Here is an 18,149-nt window from a genome sequence, read left to right as displayed (position 1 = left end):
GCCTTTGAAAATAATTCAGAAGCTTCAAATGGTCCAGAGATTGGCAGCCAGGTTACTAACTGGAGTGCCGTTCAGGGAGAGAACCACCCCCATGCTGTAGCAGCTCCACTGGCTGCCTATCTGCTTCCTGGCTAAGACAAAGTGCCGGTTATTACTTTTAAAGCCCTAAACGGCTTGGGTCCAGACTATTTGACGAACCACATCTCTCACTACAGACCAACTTGGACACTGTGGTCATCGGAGGGGGCTCTGCACTTGATCCCACCGCCGTCCCAAGCATGGCTGGTGGGAATGAGGAAAGGGCCTTCTCCGTGGCCAGCCCCCACCTATGGAACTCCCTTCCTAAGGAGTTAACTTAAGGAGGAACTCCCTTCCTCCCCGCCTTCAAGAAACAGCTGAAGACATAACTTTTCCTGGCTAATGAGGAGGAGCAGGAGGAGGAGGAGGAGGAGAAGGAAGAGCAGGAGCAGGAGGAGGAGGAGCAGGAAGAGCAGGAGCAGGAGCAGGAGGAGGAAGAGCAGGAAAAGGAGCAGAAGAAGAAGCAGGAGGAGCAGGTGGAGCGGGAGCGGGAGCAGGAGCAGGAGCAGGAGCAGGAGCAGGAGCAGGAGCAGGAGCAGGAGCAGATGGTAATACTATCATTATACAGTATTTCAGATTAATAGCTACCATCCGTATCCGTGCCCTGTTTAGCCCCACCAGCTCAATAGATATCTATTTGCCCCCAAAGAACTGGGAAATTGATGCTTCTGTTCAATGTCTGATGTTTTGTTTCATGTCTGACATAATAGGTTGTGTTTTTTTATATTATTTTAGTTGTTAAGTTATCATTTGTTTTTATATGTTGGGTTGTTAAGTTTTGTTATTATAGGTGTATTGTTGTTTTATCTGGGCATTGAATGTTTGCCTTTTATGTTTGAAATCTGCCCTGAGTCTCTCCGGGGAGATAGGGCGGAATATGAATAAAGTTTTGTTATTATTATTATTATTATTTGATTTTTGTTAGTGGCTATGATAAATAGCCACAAGTGTAAAGGAACGCGTTAGAGTTGGAAGTGACATACAAGTGAAAGTCTTTCCCTTTCCGTGGGATATCCACAGAGCTTCAACTAGGCACTGGAAACATTTGCCACTGTTTTGTAAAATATTAGTAATCTGGCAGTGGTAACACCTACCACTTTAACAAAGCACATGGAGAGCAGGCTCCATGTTTACAAGCCAATTCATACTTTCAGGAGGGTGTTAAAATTAAATTAAATGGCAGCCTCTATGGCTTGTTTTAAAAATGAAATTGTAGGCCACTGTGCAACACAAATTTAGCAACGGAGCAGGTAGAAAATTAGGTGGTGAGAAACAGGTGTCAAAATAGGCACAGGGCCACTTGCAGCCCATGGTTCACTTGTTCTCGGCTTTACAATAACTCTTCAGCAAATTAAAATATTTTCCAGATGTGTGTATGTGTGTGCACACATGCCTTTAAGCTACCTTTCAGTTTATGGCAACTACATTAATTTCATAAGGTTTTCTTAGGCAAGGACTACCTAGAAGTTTTGCCAGCTTCTACTTCTGAAATATAGCCTACAGCACCTGGTGTTCATTGATGGTCTCCCATCAAGTATTAACCAGAGCTATACTCACTTTAGCTTCCAAAATAAAATGAAATTTGGTAGTTTTCGGGTATCTAGGCAAGAGGATTCTCTAAATACCATCATGTCTGTCTGTCTGGTGATGGTAGTGGTAACCAGGAAGATACACATTATGATTGTAGTAGTACCTTTTCAAAGATTGGCATAACTACAATGCATCCATTGTATCAACAGGATTTACCTATGTGTGGATTTATCATTCTCTAGTTGGGACTAACCGACAGGATTTGAGCCATCCTGCTGTTCTTGTTTGGAATGAAGAGGGGCTGCCATGGGTCTTTAAGGCCCCATCCACACCATATTATGAAACTGCATTATATGGTTAGTAGAGATTCATCGGACACAGTTCAATACAGTTATATTGCATTATATGAGTCTACACCAGTGATTCTCAACCTGTGGGTCCCCAGATGTTTTGGCCTTCAACTCCCAGAAATCCTAACAGCAGGTAAACTGGCTGGGTTTTCTGGGAGTTGTAGGCCAAAACAATTGGGGACCCACAGGTTGAGAAACACTGATCTACAATGTCCCTATAATGCAATGTTGACTCATATAATGCTACTGAATTGCACTGACCTGCATCAGTGTGAAACTGCATTATATGGTAGTATTGATGGTATCGCAGGCCCTCACTTTCTAAAATCTGAGTTGCTGTTTACTCCCTCCAAAAGAAAAGAAAACTGGAATGGGGAGTAGGCGGTAGTGGGGATTCTCAGTCAGGAAATGTCCTAGGGTCTCCCTTTGGATCAAAATTTTGCATTTTAATTGTGGCACAGAATGGATATTTTTCTTCAAAAAATAAAAATAATAAAATATGAGTGGCCACCTTATAAATAAAAATGTAACATACTATGTGACCATCAAGAGCATTATTCATGAAACATAAAAGGATGACGCATTTGGATAGCTGTTAATAATTCTGAGATTTAATCACAGTGCAGGGGTTGTTGGTGTCTGTTGTCATTAGGAATGGTTGATCTGCTCTTGATTGAACTTTAAAGGAGTGGTCAAGATGTTGAAACTGTGTGGGTTATAGGGTTTATAAGTGCAGAATGCTCCTCTGAAGTTCACATTCAGACCAGAGCCAAGTTGATATTGAAGCCACCAGCCACTGCTGAGTTCGGGATGTAAGGGACCCATGACATAGACGCTGCAAGCCATCCTTAAATACAGCTGGTACAGTGCTCAATGCATTCGTAGTTTTTACCATCCAACGGATCAGGCTTGCCCCATCAGATTTTGCAAGCCATGAAGGAGAAAGGCTAAGTGCACATGTGGTACGCTTTACTTCAGGAATCTGAGCGAATGCACATAAACTGAAAGACACCTTTATGAACCTGGCAAGGTGACGGCATAGTTACATCCCAGACAGCTGTGATATATTTGGAATCCTGGTCAGGATGGAGCTAAATATTCCACAAAATGGTCACTGTGGGCTACCCAGAAATCATCCAAATTCACCCTGCGGTCCAAGCTGTAAAAGATTTCTAACTACAGTACCTGGAACAACTCCACTGGCCAGATTTAGCAGCAAAAAATGCCCGTGAGCCTTGTGTTTTTGGCAACCAGCCCCCAAATGACACAAAACCGATGGTCAGATGTCTCCACATCCCTGACCCCATATCACTTCCATCAGGAGATTCTTTTCATGCTAACAAAAAGGCATGGGATGTGGTGACTACGATTCACAAGACAAGAAATTGCAGCTTTTGCAGCTGGAGCAGTTGTCTGAAGGGATTAATTAAACTAGACCCCAGTTGGTAATCCTTAAAATGTTAGTACCATCTGATGCTTTGGAAGCTAAACATCTAAAAAGCTGCTTCTTGGCACACCAGGCCATTTGTCCATCTAGTCCAATGGTTCTCAACCTGTGGGTCCCCAGATGTTTTGGCCTTCAACTCCCAGAAATCATAACAGCTGGTAAACTGGCTGGGATTTCTGGGAGTTGTGGGCCAAAACACCTAGGGACCCACAGGTTGAGTCCAATGGTGTCAATTCTGACTTGCAGCAGTGACTGTCCACAGTTTCAGCTGGGGTTCTTCCACAGCCTAATCTGGAGATCCCTGGTGGAAAGCCAAGTACTAACCAGGGACCTTGTCAGATGTGCAGTCAAAATTGTAGAGGATCACTGCGTCCTGTCGGCAGTTGCGCAGGGGGCATTGGGACTTGTTCCCTCATGCCCCATTCTGTTGTGGCTCCCCCCTTCCTCATCACATGAGGGAGGAAGCCTGTTTTCAGTGGCTCAACCCATCTTTCCTTATGGAAAGACAGGGAGCCTGTCATTGTTCACTGTCGCCATTTCTTTGAAGGCAGTGGCACTTCAACCATGGAGCAGCCACGGAAGTAGTTCTGTGGCTGAAGACTAAAAATACCATTACGCCACAGAAAAAAAGGCATGTGTGAAGAGGTCCTAGGTCAAACCTGCTTCACTTCTCAAATCAGAGATTTGAGAGGCCCTTCTACACAGCTATATAACCCAGAATATCAAGGCAGAAAATTCCACAATATCTGCTTTGAATGGGGATATCTGAGTCCATACTGCCATATATTCCAGTTCAAAGCAGATAATGTGGGATTTTATTCAGCTGTGTGGAGGGGCCTAGGTGTGTTCAGGGTGGTACAGTTTTTTTTTTTTTTGCTGTTTGGAGGCACTGGCACCATCCTACAAAAATGCCAAGAAGTTCATGGGCTTAATAAACTGCTTCCCGATCTCTTCTCCTCCATTAACAGTCTCATCATCCTCAACTGTAAAATTTGACATGAAGTTTAAAAATAGCTCAGCAAAAAGAGCTGAGAGTTCCTCGGGAGAGTATGCCAAAAAACAAGAGAGAGAGAGAGAGAGAGAGAGAGAGAGAGAGAGAGAGAGTGAGTTGGCACGTTAATTGCTTAACGTTTCCAAAATTAATTTTCCATATCAAGATTCCTTTTCTTTTCCTTTCTGTTGCATTACATTGGAATGTAACAGGGAATTGTAGAAATATCCCAAATTTTAAGTTATTGGGAAAGCTGGCCTCTTGTTGTGGCTAAGGACAAAAAGGAGGGGTGCTTTTGTTTCTTCAAGATGGAAATGCGGTGTGCTATAACCATAGAATCATAACAAAAACAACAATGTTTATTTCTTACCTGCCTCTCCCCACGGATCATAAAATTGGAAATGGCCCAATGTGTTCTCCAACTTTCTGCTCAATGCAGGATCTCCAGCCAAAGCAGCCCCAGCAGGAAGTAGATTGCTTGACAGCCAGGATGACCTGAAGCCAGAACCTCTCTTCAGGACTGTGAAGGACCTTGAGAAAAAAGCTGCAGCAAATGCATGATAATTGGACTGCTTCTATTGGACATTTGTGTAAGTATGATGGTAAGTAAAGCAATTCATTACTTTGACACAGGAAGTGTTCTCCACTAATGTTGGTCATAACTTTTCCAAACCATGGCCATGCTCAATGCTTTACCACTTCATGGAAACTGCCAGAACCTAGATCTCATCCAGAAGGGGGAAAATTAAGAGTGTCCATTTATTGTTGTGATTTTACCGGCATATTCCCAGGATCGAATCCAAACTCCTCCTTCAAAAGTCCCAGGTTTTTCTCACTCCTTTCTCCCCTGTATTCTTCTCAACCTCTTCCTCCTGGTTACATGTCTCATTGAAACTTATGCAGTGTTTCAGAAATTGATTTCCACTGAGCCCTTTAAAATTAATATTCTAGAGTTACAGGCAAAATGCTAAAGAGCTTTGGAAATATTATTATGATCATTCTGTTTCCTTTTTCCTTCACTTGATCTTTGTTTAACCTATCTCCTGGAAACAACAGATCTGTTTATTGGTTTTGGCCATCTTAGCTAATTCCAGAATAGGACAAATAGACAGCCAAGTAGAATGATAGAACAATAGAGTTGGAAGAGACCTTGAGAACCATCTAACCCAATCAGTTCTGCTATGGAAGAATACAAATAAAAGCACTACTGACAGATGACCATTCAGCCTCTGATTAAAAACTCATAGAGAAGCAGGCTCTGCTACACTCCGAGGCAGCATATTTCACTGTTACAGTCAGGACATTCTTCCTAAAGTTTAGGTGGAATCACTTTTCCTAAAATACGAATCCATTGTTCTGGGTCCTAGTTTCCAGAGCAGCAGAAAACAAGCCTGCTCCCCCAGTATTTTCAATTAGGAAAATACTAGATTCATTTAAATTGATCTGGGAAATAAGATTCAAAAGTCCTTGGTAATGCTGGAAGTCCCAAGAAATTATTTGAGGTGAAAGAAATGTCATGTGGATCTACAAAATACAGTAGAGTCTCACTTATCCAACACTCGCTTATCCAACGTTCTGGATTATCCAACGCATTTTTGTAGTAAATGTTTTCAATACATCGTGATATTTTGGTGCTAAATTCGTAAATACAGTAATTACTACATAGCATTACTGCGTATTGAACTACTTTTTCTGTCAAATTTGTTGTATAACATGTTGTTTTGGTGCTTAATTTGTAAAATCATAACCTAATTTGATGTTTAATAGGCTTTTCCTTAATCTCTGCTCATTATCCAACGTATTCGCTTATCCAACGTTCTGCCGGCCCGTTTATGTTGGATAAGTGAGACTCTACTGTACATTGTTTTGTACAGGAACAAAACCTTTCAGGGCCCTTCCACAAAGCCGTATAACCCAGAATATCAAGACAGAAAATCCCACAATATCTGTTTTGAACTGGATTATCTGAGTCCACACTGCCATATATCCCAGTTCAAAGCAGATAATGTAGGATTTCGTTCAGCTGTGTGGAAGGGGACTCAGAAACATTTTTCTCTTTTGGAGGAACACTTCACTGGCCTACATAGGCTTTTTCTGAAGTGACCTATGAGAGCTCAAAACATTTACCCACCATAGTATGGCAGAATTGAGAATCTGCCCTTGAAGGGTTGTTTTCTACTGATCTTTCATATAGTTTTATAAGCAATGTTGATTCAAGATAGCCTGATACCTGGAACTGAAAATTTAAATAGTTCATATTACTTTGAAGGAGTCAACACAACTGCAGGATTATGATCCTACTGATATCATGGTGTGTGTGTGCAGGAGAAGCTGCTGGTGAGTTGTGCAAAAAGAGGGCCAGGTATGTTCCTTTGCTTGTCTTTAATGGCACTCAGAACTGGGCAGCACAGGCAAACCCTTGAAACTGTCACTTTGGTTTTGCTAGAGGACTTTGGGGCAAGTCTGCACTTTCAGAGTTGTGACTGAACATCATCACACTATGAACTTAGATAAGACTTCTATTGTGCTCCTGCTCTAGTCACTGAATATTCAGTGGACTTCAGATGAAATTGCCTTCCCTAATCTTTCTACTGCTTTTCCTCTCTCTTGCTTTTTTGCAACTAAAAATCCATTAAGGAGAAAAAGACGAAACATTTAATTCAGTGTTTTCAAAATCCTTGCATGAGGATGAGACTTCCACATCTTAAAATGACTGTTGTCCCAAAGACTGCTACAGCTGTGTTGTCGAAGGCTTTCATGGCCGGAATCACAGGGTTGTTGTATGTTTTCCGGGCTGTATGGCCATGTTCCAGAAGCCATACAGCCTGGAAAACACTCACCAACACTGTTACAGCTTCTTACTAGCTTCCTATGTTGAATACAAAATATATGCATATGCAGTGAGGGCTAAAGGGCAACATTTCAACAGCACAGAATTTGTGTACAGCAAGGGTAGCTAAAAAGAAAATACCACAATATTTGGGGCAATCAGGCCTTCTAGAGATATCCCATGATTGAGTCAATTAAGCCCAAAACTCTTCAAGCTCATTAATTCATGTGAAAATTGAACATTTTTTTTCCGTGTCAGGAGCAACCGGAGTTGCTTCTGGAGTGAGAGAATTGACCATCTGCAAGGACGTTGCCCAGGGGACGCCCGGATGTTTTGATGTTTTACCATCCTTGTGGGAGGCTTCTCTCATGTCCCTGCATGGAACTGGAGCTGAAAGAGGGAGCTCATCCGCGCTCTCCCCAGGTGGGATTCGAACCTGGCAGCTTTCAGGTCAGCAATCCAACCTTCAAGTCACGAGGCTTTTATCCCCTAGGCCATCTATATCAAGCCAACTATATGGCAAAAATTAAATGTGCAATTTATTAGACAGCAGCTTTAGGATAGATTTCACCAATTTAGCAGTCTCTAAATGTAATGGACCACAAAATCTAAGTTAAAATTACTACAAAATCTAACTTGAAATTGGAGAAAGCAACTTAATTTACTGGGTTGTTGTGTTTTCCAGGCTGTATGACCATGTTCCAGAAGCATTCTCTGCTGACGTTTTGCCCGCATCTATGACAGGCATCCTCAGAAGTTGTGAGGTATATTGGAAACTAAGCAAGGAAGATTTATATATCTGTGGAAGGTCCAGGGTGGGAGAAAGAACTGTTGTCTGTTGGAGACCAGTGTGAATGTTGTAATTAATCACTTTGATCAGCATTAATATTTGATTAGCATTAACTTAAGTTACTCAAAGAACATTTCTTCTTGTTCCAACAACCAAATCTGCCACCTGCAAGTCACAGTGTTCACACAACTATTATATACCTTTACCTCTCTCAGTCCTATGGTTTACATTAATGTTAATAGCTAACATAAAAGTGAATTGTGTTTTCTCAATTTTTCTTGCTAATGTTCCAATCTCTGTACGAGATCATTAAGGGTGTGGCGCTCCAAGGCAATGGGTTCTTCCATAGGCTTGGCTTTGGCTAGATTGTGCCTTGGGTACAGGAAGGGCACCCATGCCGGCTGCCAACCTCCTGGCTCAGAGAAAGGTTTCCCACCATACCTTTTAACACTTGAACAGCCATGAAAAATGTGCAAGGTGTGGCATCTCCTCTTGTAGTAATCAAGAAAGCCACAGCCCCCAAATGTTTTCCTACCTTTCTGCTACTTTTAAGGAAGGGGAAAAATCAAGAAAAGTACTGACAATCAGAGCAGAGCCTCTCTTCCTCCCACTCTTCCTCCCAACTGCATTGTGGTTGTGAGAAGCACTGTGTATGAAATGGTGTCATAATAGAGTTCTTTCATGCACATTTTTGAATCTCCTCCAGTCTTGAAGCCTGAACATTCCCCTATTCCAGTGGGGAATGTTCTGCCCTGCAGGTTGAATTCAAACTAAATAACATCAAATTCCTACACATAGCACTCCCTTCCCACAAGAAATTTGAAATGCCAAAGTTTATGGTTGGATTTATAGGCATCGTACATTGTTATGGCAGTTTCCCAGCTGCTATTGTTGCTGCTTCTCTACTACCGTGTTTCCCCGAAAATAAGACAGTGTCTTATATTAATTTTTGCTCCCAAATTTGTGCTAGGTCTTATTTTTAGGGGATGTCTTATTTTTCCATGAAGAAGAATTCACATTTATTATTGAACAAAAAAAAATGAACATTTATTATATACTGTACAGTAGTTGTCATTACAAATCAGACAAACTATGACTCCTGTCAAGAATTTCTTGTTACTACTGTATAAATATAAATAATATAACATTTTAATATATTATTACCATTATTTCCATGTACAACTGGCATATACATTTACCGATCCTGCAAATTCTGGTGTTTTGTTTGGCGGGCGTCGGGCATGCTTCCAAACAAAAACTTTACTAGGTCTTACTTTCGGGGGAGGCCTTATATTTAGCAATTCAGCAAAACCTCTGCTAGGTCTTATTTTTTGGGGATGTCTTATTTTCGGGGAAACAGGGTATAACTATAGCTCCTCCTCCTTGTCCTTCACCACATAACTGAGGACCTCATCGCATTAAGAAATATTCAATTTCCATCAGTATGCATTGTATTTGTTTTATGACGGAATGCACACTGTTTTCAGATGGGATGCATACTGACACCATCACAACCAATTACTATGAAGCCGTGGTGGCGCAAAGGGTTAAACCCTTATGCCGGCTGAACTGCTGACCTGAAGGTTGTGTTGGTGACCTGAAAGTTGCTGGTTCGAATCCGTGAGATGGGGTGAGCTCTTGTTTGCCAGCTCTAGTTTGTGGGGACATGAGAGAAGCACACCAGAATTCGCGTCTGACATGATAAAAAAATCTATGAACTGCTCTTTAACTTCTTTTAATTGAAGTTATTTTATACATGCAGACACAATGGAAAGAAGAATTTGATGGCCCTTCCGTATTGGCCCTATATCCCAGGTTCCGATCCCAGGTTTTCTGTTTATCCAAGATTATCTGGCAGTGATGACTCAGAATCCAATTTAAAGGAAAAAACCTGGGTTCAGATCCTGGATAGCCTCTGAAATCCCCTGCATGGCCTTTCCATGCTTTGCAGGGATATAACGGGACACACAATGATGACATCACTACTGAGACCTACCAGGGGCCTCTGCTGTAATAATTTTGTAAACTGGAGAAGTGAATCTTATGGGGAAGGAATATCAATCTCTTCAAAATGATATATGCACATGCAAGCGAAACATATTTGTGTGTCTCCAACAGGATATTTTTTTCGTGTCAGGAGCAGCTTGAGAAACTGCAAGTCGCTTCTGGTGTGAGAGAACTGGCCATCTGCAAGGACGTTGCCCAGGGGACGCCTGGATGTTTTGATGTTTTTACCATCCTTCTGGAAGGCTTCTCTCATTTCCCCGCATGGAGCTGGAGCTGATAGAGGGAGCTCATCCACGCTCTCCCCCGGTTGGATTCGAACCTTTAGGTCAGCAACCCAACCTTCAAGTTATCAGTCCTGCCGGCAAAAGGGTTTAACTCACTGCACCACAGGGGTTCCAACAGGATGCCAATGTGAGTTTGGAACAGATGTGGAATGGAAGAAGCCAAGGGGAAAAAACTTTTAGTACAGCAGTGTTATTATGGTGTCAACATGGTTGTTATCCACGGAAGTTGTAGTCCTATACATTTAGTGGACACAATCTTTGGGAAGACAGAGAGACCAAATGGGCACATGTTTCATCATAGGTCTGTGTTTTCTCTGTATCAAAACCACAATGTAATGTTTAACTGAGACAGAGGTTCCCACATTTTTATTTTCAGGCGATTCATGTTGAAAACGGCACATTTAATATGCTGAGCAGCTAAGCAAAGTAGATCAAAATGAAAAGTGTTTTCTTGGATTGTCTCATACATCGTAACCTAAAGAAGTTACTGAGCCTGAGAAACACAGGGACAATACAGTCTAGGCTCAGGAAGACTCCCTAACCAAATTCTTTTGTTTACACTCCAGAAACCTTCCCCACTCTCCTGCCAGCTCTTATGACTCACTTCAAGACTGGGCAAGAGGCCTGTGTGGAGCTCTTACCAGTCACATGGGCTCAGCCAGGCTCACAGGGAGCATAGTCCAGCCAGCTTGGAGACTTCCAGATCTTTGTCAGAAGGAGACGGAGGGCCATCCCTGTCATTAGGCAGAGCAAGGTAACCAGCTCAGGAAATAAATGCTGAGGTTTATTAGGCCAAAGCTCTGGCCATCCCCCTCACTTTCAGGATAGTGCTATATCAAGCTGTGGTGGAGTAAAGCTGCCCAATTTTGGCAGGGACAATATAGATTAATTACTTCCCCCTTTGTCCTCAGTTTATTTCGGTTGAGTTCAATATACAAACGTAGCTTGCATTCAATTCATTCAGGGGGCAAAAATCTTTCCATTCCCTGGGCCTTTCCACACAGTCCTATATCCCAGAATATCAAGGCAGAAAATCCCACAATATCTGCTTTGACCTGCATTATCTGAGTCCACACTACCATATATTCCAGTACAAAGCTGACAATGTGGGATTTTCTGCCTTAATATTCTGGGATATAGGACTGTGTGGAAAGGCCCAGGAAAGGCCCTTCCACACAGCTGAATAAAATTCCACATTTTCTGCTTTAAACTGGAATATATGGCAGTGTGGACCCAGATAACTCAGTTCAAAGCAGATATTGTGGGATTTTCTGCCTTAATATTCTGGGGTATAGGGCTGCATGGAAGGGCCCCCAGTAAGCGGAGGCAAAAGCAAATCATGGCAGCCTCCCAGGTTGCTAATTCTTCTTCACTAATAATGTCTGCTACCTTGACCACATTCTTGCTTGACTTCATGTTTATCTGTTTTATCTATACAAATTTGATGATATGCCAATGTGGAAGTAAGATTCAGCTGCTTCTGTTCATTTTTGCCTCAGGCAGCAAAACATCGGATTAGTTTAGAGGAGATGGTATTTCATCAGTGAGGAAAGTGAAAATGAAACTAAACACACTATTTTGTCTTAGTGTCAAACTCATTTTCACCAAGGGCCACATCAGCCTTATGGTTGCCTTCAAAAAGTTGCTGGTATAGTACAGTCTCACTTATCCAACACTCGCTTATCCAACGTTCTGGATTATCCAACACATTTTTGTAGTCAATGTTTTCAATGCATCGTGATATTTTGGTGCTAAATTTGTAAATACAGTAATTACTACATTGCATTACTTTGTAATGAACTACTTTTTCTGTCAAATTTGTTGTTAAACATGATGTTTTGGTGCTTAATTTGTAAAATCATAACCTAATTTGATGTGTAATAGGCTTTTCCTTAATCCCTCCTTATTATCCAACATATTCGCTTATCTAACATTCTGCTGGCCCGTTTATGTTGGATAAGTGAGACTCTACTGTAATTGCAAGACTGTGTAAATGTAACTATGTTGCCCTGGCACTGAAGACCTTGCAGGCCTCATAAAATGATTTGGTCAGATTTGGCCCGCGGGCCTTGTGTTTGACACGTGTGGCCTAGTGTTTAGTCTACAGGTCTTCAGAGTAATCTCATTGCTCAGCTTTGTTGGCATTTCTGTTAAAACCGCCAAGTAATCCATGCCTTGGATATCCCTAAGGATGCACTGATAAAGGCTGAGCTATTAGATGAAATACTGGTTTTTCCATACACATGGAGTACATTCTTCATTTCCCTCTGCCTCCCACTCCTGGCTTCAAGAACCCAAATGATACAACCACAACTAGCTTTTACAGGAAGAGTCTAATTTTTTAGGGAGGAATGGAAGGAATTCCAGAAGATTAGAGATACATTTACCTTCTAGATCTCATTTGGCAGAAGAATATTTATAATGCAGTTTTATTGTTGGTTCCTTGGGTGAAAGACATTGTCGTTGTCAAAACAAAGAAAAGAAAAAGAAATGGATGCTCAACTCTTAGTTACTGATGCCTTGATCCATTTCCAAAGTTGTAGTGAATACAAAGCAGTTTGATGCCTTCAAATAGCATTGATTGGGGACATCCTACCTGCAGGTCATGAATTCATTCCAATCACAGGCTTTGGTTATTAATATAGTAGAGTCTCGCTTATCCAACAGAAATGGGCCGGCAGAACGTTGGATAAGCAAAAATGTTGGATAATAAGGAGGGATTAAGGAAAAGCCTATTAAATGTCAAATTACATTATGATTTTACAAATTAAGCACCAAAACATAATGTTTTACAAGAAATCAACAAAAAGGCAGTTCAATACACGGTAACGTTATGTAGTAATTACTGTTTTTACAAATTTAGCACCAAAACATCGCCGCGTATTGAAAACATTGACTACAAAAACATTGACTACTAAAAGGCAGACTGCGTTGGATAATACAGAACGTTGGATTAGGGAAGGTTGGATAAGTGAGACTCTACTGTACATGGCATCAACAGGTTTCCCTTGTTAGTGGCATAGTGGTAGTGTCACAGAATAATATGCCTCTAGAGATATTGCTAGGACCTGACCCAAGAGCCAACGTTCTCCAGGCCAGACCCAGCCATGAAATGAGAAGTGGGGAAATAGACCTGAGGTCAGGCCAGAGAATGTGGATCTGCACGAGCAGACCTGGGCCTTCTGGGAAGTGCAGGATTTCTCTCCTCACTGAGATGAGTGCTATCTATTTTTCTATTTGGAACTCGTTTTACAGCAGCCAAAGTAAGTTGAGGATCAGTTGGGAAAGTGGGAGGAGAAAACAGGGACAATTTAAAAGCAGCTGAAAAAACAGGCTGACAGAATTCATCAAGGCTATACCTGCCAAATAGGGAAAAAAACCGTCCTTATTCTTACTAGAAGGTACTCTGGGAGCCTTTCATCTTAGTGTGTATAGAAATACTTTACACAAAACAAAAGATAAATTGGAGGACATTTCATTAAGATTGCTTAATGAAATGTCACACACACAGAGAACAAACATACAAACACACACCTTTCTACCCATGTTGGAAGCCTAGAAAGTGATACAGAAATATAACTATAAAATCTATATATATAAAAGGGTAATGAAATTTCGGCCTAGGACAAAACAACAAAACTACACATCCCAGAAAAAACTAAACTTGCCAGCACAACCCCTCATCCATGCCTCTATGTTCATACAACAAAAAGAAAAGAAAAATAAAGTCCTAATTAGAGGGAGGGGAAGAATTGTTTTTATCCGATTGCTGCCAGTTAGAAGGCTAAGCGCCGCCCACTTGGTCTCCTAGCAACCCACTCAGCCCCGGGGACAGGCAGAGTTAGGCCTCACTTAGGCCTCTTCCACACTGCTATTAAAATACAGATTATTTTATTTTAAATGGATTAAATGGCAGTGTAGACTCAAGGCCCTTCCACACAGCTATATAACCCATTTATAATATTTGTAAAGGCTCCCTATCCCCCAAAAGCATGACACTGCTGAGAATTCATAGAATCATAGAGTTGGAAGAGACCTCATCCAGTCCAACCCACCACCAAGAAGCAGGAAAATCACATTCAAAGCACCCCAACAGATGGCCATCCGGCCTCTGCTTAAAAGCCTCCAAAGAAGGAGCTTCAACCACACTCCGAGGCAAAGAGTTCCACTACTGAACAGCTGTCTCTCACAGCTAAGAAGTTCTTCCTAATGTTCAGGTGGAATCTCCTTTCCTATAGTTTAAAACTATTGTTCTGCGTCCTAGTCCCCAGAGCAGCAGAAAACAAACTTGCTCCCTCCTCCCTATGACTTCCCCTCACATATTTATACATGGCCCTCATCATGTCTTCTCTTCTGCAGGCTCAACATGCCCAGTTCTTTAAGCCGCTCCTCATAGGGCTTGTTCTTCAGACCCTTGATAATTTTTGTTGCCCTCTGGACACATTCCAGTTTGTCAACATCTCCCTTGAATTGTGGTGCCCAGATTATTTCTTATTTCTCTATATTATCACTAACTACAGAACAACCAGCATTACTCAAGGAGAGAGCATTAAATGTTAAACTAGTTCCTGTCACTGTCAGTTTAAACAGAGGTTGGAAGGTCCCTGGCATCTCAGGGCAGATTTGAGTGTGTTTTCCAGCACTTGCAGGGGATTGAACTAGATGACCCTTGGGGTCCCTTCCAAATCTGCAACTCAGGCCCCTTTTACACTGCCATATAATCCAGATTATCAAAGCAGATAATCCACATTATCTGTTTTGAACTGAAATATTTGAGTTTACATTGCCATATAATCCAGTTCAAAGCAGATAATCTGGATTTTATACAGTTTTTCACCTAGTTTGGGTACAGTTTTCCATGTGCAGCTCCATCTTTCTTTGTCTGTGATACACACCTGGTTTGAATGAAAGGAAATCATCACAGCAGCAATACCAGCTGCACATCTCCCTATATTGGACCACACTGGGAGTTCTAGTTTGGGCAAAGAAAATTTTGAATGTGCCTCCCCCTTTTGGAAATCGCGAGATTCCATAGTATGGAACCATGGGTGTTAAAAGTGGAATTATAGTACTTTAGATGTGTAGCGAGGAAGGGCCCACTGTCTACAAGGTGAGACAGAACACCTCACAGTTGAACCAGTCCCATCTTTCTTCCTAATCTGAGGTTGTGGTTGCAGTAAAACAAGATGGGAATGACTAAACACACAGTACACTGCGCTATACAGCTTGTGCTCATCAACAACTGTAGCCAATGTAAGTTCAGATGTAAATCTGATCCCAACCCCCTTGCATGCATTTTATTACAGAGGAAGGGATGAAAAAAAGAAGGGAAAGAAGAAAGGGGCACACTTCATATGCAAGTATATGTTTTTTCTATATGGATGAGCATATATTTGTTTTTTCTTCACAGCTGGAAAACTGACTTACTTCGGAGCTCTTGCCAATTTCAGTCTATAAAGGACTTTGGTTTCCTGCCAGGTTTAATACACTGATTGTAGGGCAATGTGGGTAATTTTAAACAAAAGTTTGCACTGCCTGCTCTATTACACATGTCAATGCTTGGCTGGGAAGGGGGTGCGGGGAAGTGGATTCAATTACTCAGTGTTCTGCAGCGAGACCGCAATAAGTCCAGGGCAGCAGCCTTCTCTTAATGACACACTTGAGCAAAGTTTTAAAGGTATTCAAAGGGCAAGCAAGCCGAAGGCAGCCTTCTTTCAGTGCTACTGTGAGTGGGATACAAGAGCAATCATTTCGGTGGTGGTGGTGGGAATTAAGCTGTTTGTTTTATGGATAAGTATAGTTGCAGCTATTTCCTGCACATTCCAGTCACACAGAAGTCACCCTCTGCCAATTTGGTCTTGACATATTTACAGATGGAGAAAGCCACCCCTGGACTAGTTCTTGCAAACATCCCTCTCTGTTAGGAAAACGTTCCTTTGGAGCTGAACAAAATATATCTGTCTCTTGTCCAGCAAGAGCTGGAGCATGTGCTTCGTTCCAGTAAGGATAAACTAGATTAATCCTACTGGATTTCCCCCCCAAGGGCACATGGGTACATGCACACACACATACATGGGCTGGGTTTTCATTGGCATACCAGTAACTAGAATTCTATCTGGCTTTTTTCAAATGGTGTCCAAAAAGAGTTTAAATGATGCAGGAATTACTGTGCACCCAGGGAAGCCTTGGTATGCCTCTCCTTTCCTGACAATGAATGTCTGGAGACTGTAATGAAATGAACATATATTAAGGGTTGTGCGTGCATGGAGATTTACGGAGAAAAGGATAACCTATGTTCTTTCAGCTTATCTTCTGCTGGCTCCTATACCTTTTCAACATGGAAGATGCAGGTTGCAACAGAGCCAGCAGCATGTAGAACATTGCCAAACTGTACATCTTGTGAATTATTTGGTCAGTATTAGCCTACCAGACATACACTGAGGCCACACAATGTTGTCTACACACACACAAAAGCCCAAATCCTATGGATTAATTCCAGATGAAGTAGATCAATTGAATCAGATTGTGAATCCACACTTACATGAATCCCATCAATTCAATGGATCTAGTTGTTTGTGCCTAGCATTATAACTGAGGAGCCTTATAACCAAGGTGAAAGAAGAAAGTAAAAAAGTTGGGTTGCAGTTAAACATTAAGAAAACCAAGATGATAGCAACCAGACTGATTGATAACTGGCAGATAGAGGGAGAAAACGTGCCAGCAGTGACAGACTATATTTCTAGGCACAAAGATTACTGCAGACACCAACTGCAACCAGGAAATCAGAAGACATTTACTTCTAGGGAGGAAAGCAATGACCAATCTTGATAAAATAGAGAAGAGTAGAGACATCGCACCGGCAACGAAGGCCTGCATAGTTAAAGCAATGGTATTTCCCGTAGTAACCTATGGATGCGAGAGCTGGACCATAAGGAAGGCTGAGCTATGGAAGATAGATGCTTTTGAACTGTGGTCTTGGAGGAAAATCCCGAGAGTGCCTTGGACGGTGAGAAGATCCAACCAGTCCATACGCCCAACTGTTCACTGGAGAGAAGGATATTAGAGGCAAAGATGAAATACTTCGGCTACAGAATAAGAAGACAGGAAAGCTTGGAGAAGAGAATGATGGTGGGGAAAATGGAAGGAAAAAGGAAGAGGGGCCGACCAAGGGCAAGATGGATGGATGGTATCCTTGAAGCAACTGGCTTCACCTTGAAGCAGCTGGGATGGCTACAGCTGACAGGGAGCTCTGGCATGGGCTGGTACATGAGGTCAGTAGTGACTGAATGAATAAACAACAAACAACATTATAATTGAAGTCACACATTTCCCTTTTGGTCCAGAAATAATCAGAAAGCCACTATGCTTGGATAGTGCATATCCAACTGCTTGAATCACACAGAACACAAATGTACTTTTAAAAACACTCTTAATAATACTCTAGAGCAGGGGTCCCCAAACTAAGGCCCGGGGGCCGGATGCGGCCCTCCAAGGTCATTCACCTGGCCCCCGCCCTCAGTTTTATAATATAATATTTTTATATCAGTTTTAATAATATAATATATTGTATATACATATAATATTGATAATAATCTTATGTTATACAATATAATACTAATAATACAATATAATAATATTAATTATATGTTGTGGAGCCCCCAGATGGCGTAGTGGACTAAGTGACTTGAAGGTTGGGTTACTGACCCGAAAGCTGCCAGGTTCGAATCCCACCCGGGGAGAGTGTGGATGAGCTCCCTCTATCAGCTCCAGCTCCATGCGGGGACATGAGAGAAGCCTCCCACAAGGATGGTAAAAACATCAAAACATCCAGGCGTCCCCTGG

The 18,149-nt window shown here is 41.8% G+C and overlaps 1 long non-coding RNA gene across 6 annotated transcripts in view; it reads left to right on the top strand.

Moving 5' to 3' along the window:
* The window catches only part of LOC103279415 (uncharacterized), a 162,380-nt gene extending 151,432 nt beyond the window's left edge, over positions 1-10,948 (top strand). For 3 of the 6 annotated variants that reach the window (XR_010003046.1, XR_010003043.1, XR_010003047.1), the window contains exons 3-7: positions 4,836-4,998; positions 6,666-6,758; positions 7,912-7,990; positions 10,135-10,348; positions 10,874-10,948. This is a non-coding gene — a long non-coding RNA (uncharacterized LOC103279415). Of the gene's footprint in view, positions 1-4,835; positions 4,999-6,665; positions 6,759-7,911; positions 7,991-10,134; positions 10,435-10,873 lie in introns of all 6 variants that reach the window. The other 3 variants (XR_010003048.1, XR_010003045.1, XR_010003044.1) reach the window with 3 other exon arrangements.
* Positions 10,949-18,149: the final 7,201 nt, after the last annotated feature.

This window comes from Anolis carolinensis, chromosome 2 (genome assembly GCF_035594765.1).
Source record: "Anolis carolinensis isolate JA03-04 chromosome 2, rAnoCar3.1.pri, whole genome shotgun sequence".
In the NCBI taxonomy this organism is placed as follows: domain Eukaryota; kingdom Metazoa; phylum Chordata; class Lepidosauria; order Squamata; family Dactyloidae; genus Anolis; species Anolis carolinensis.
The sequence above is the reverse complement of the archived record's forward strand: the minus strand, read 5'-3'. Positions and strand labels throughout refer to the sequence as shown.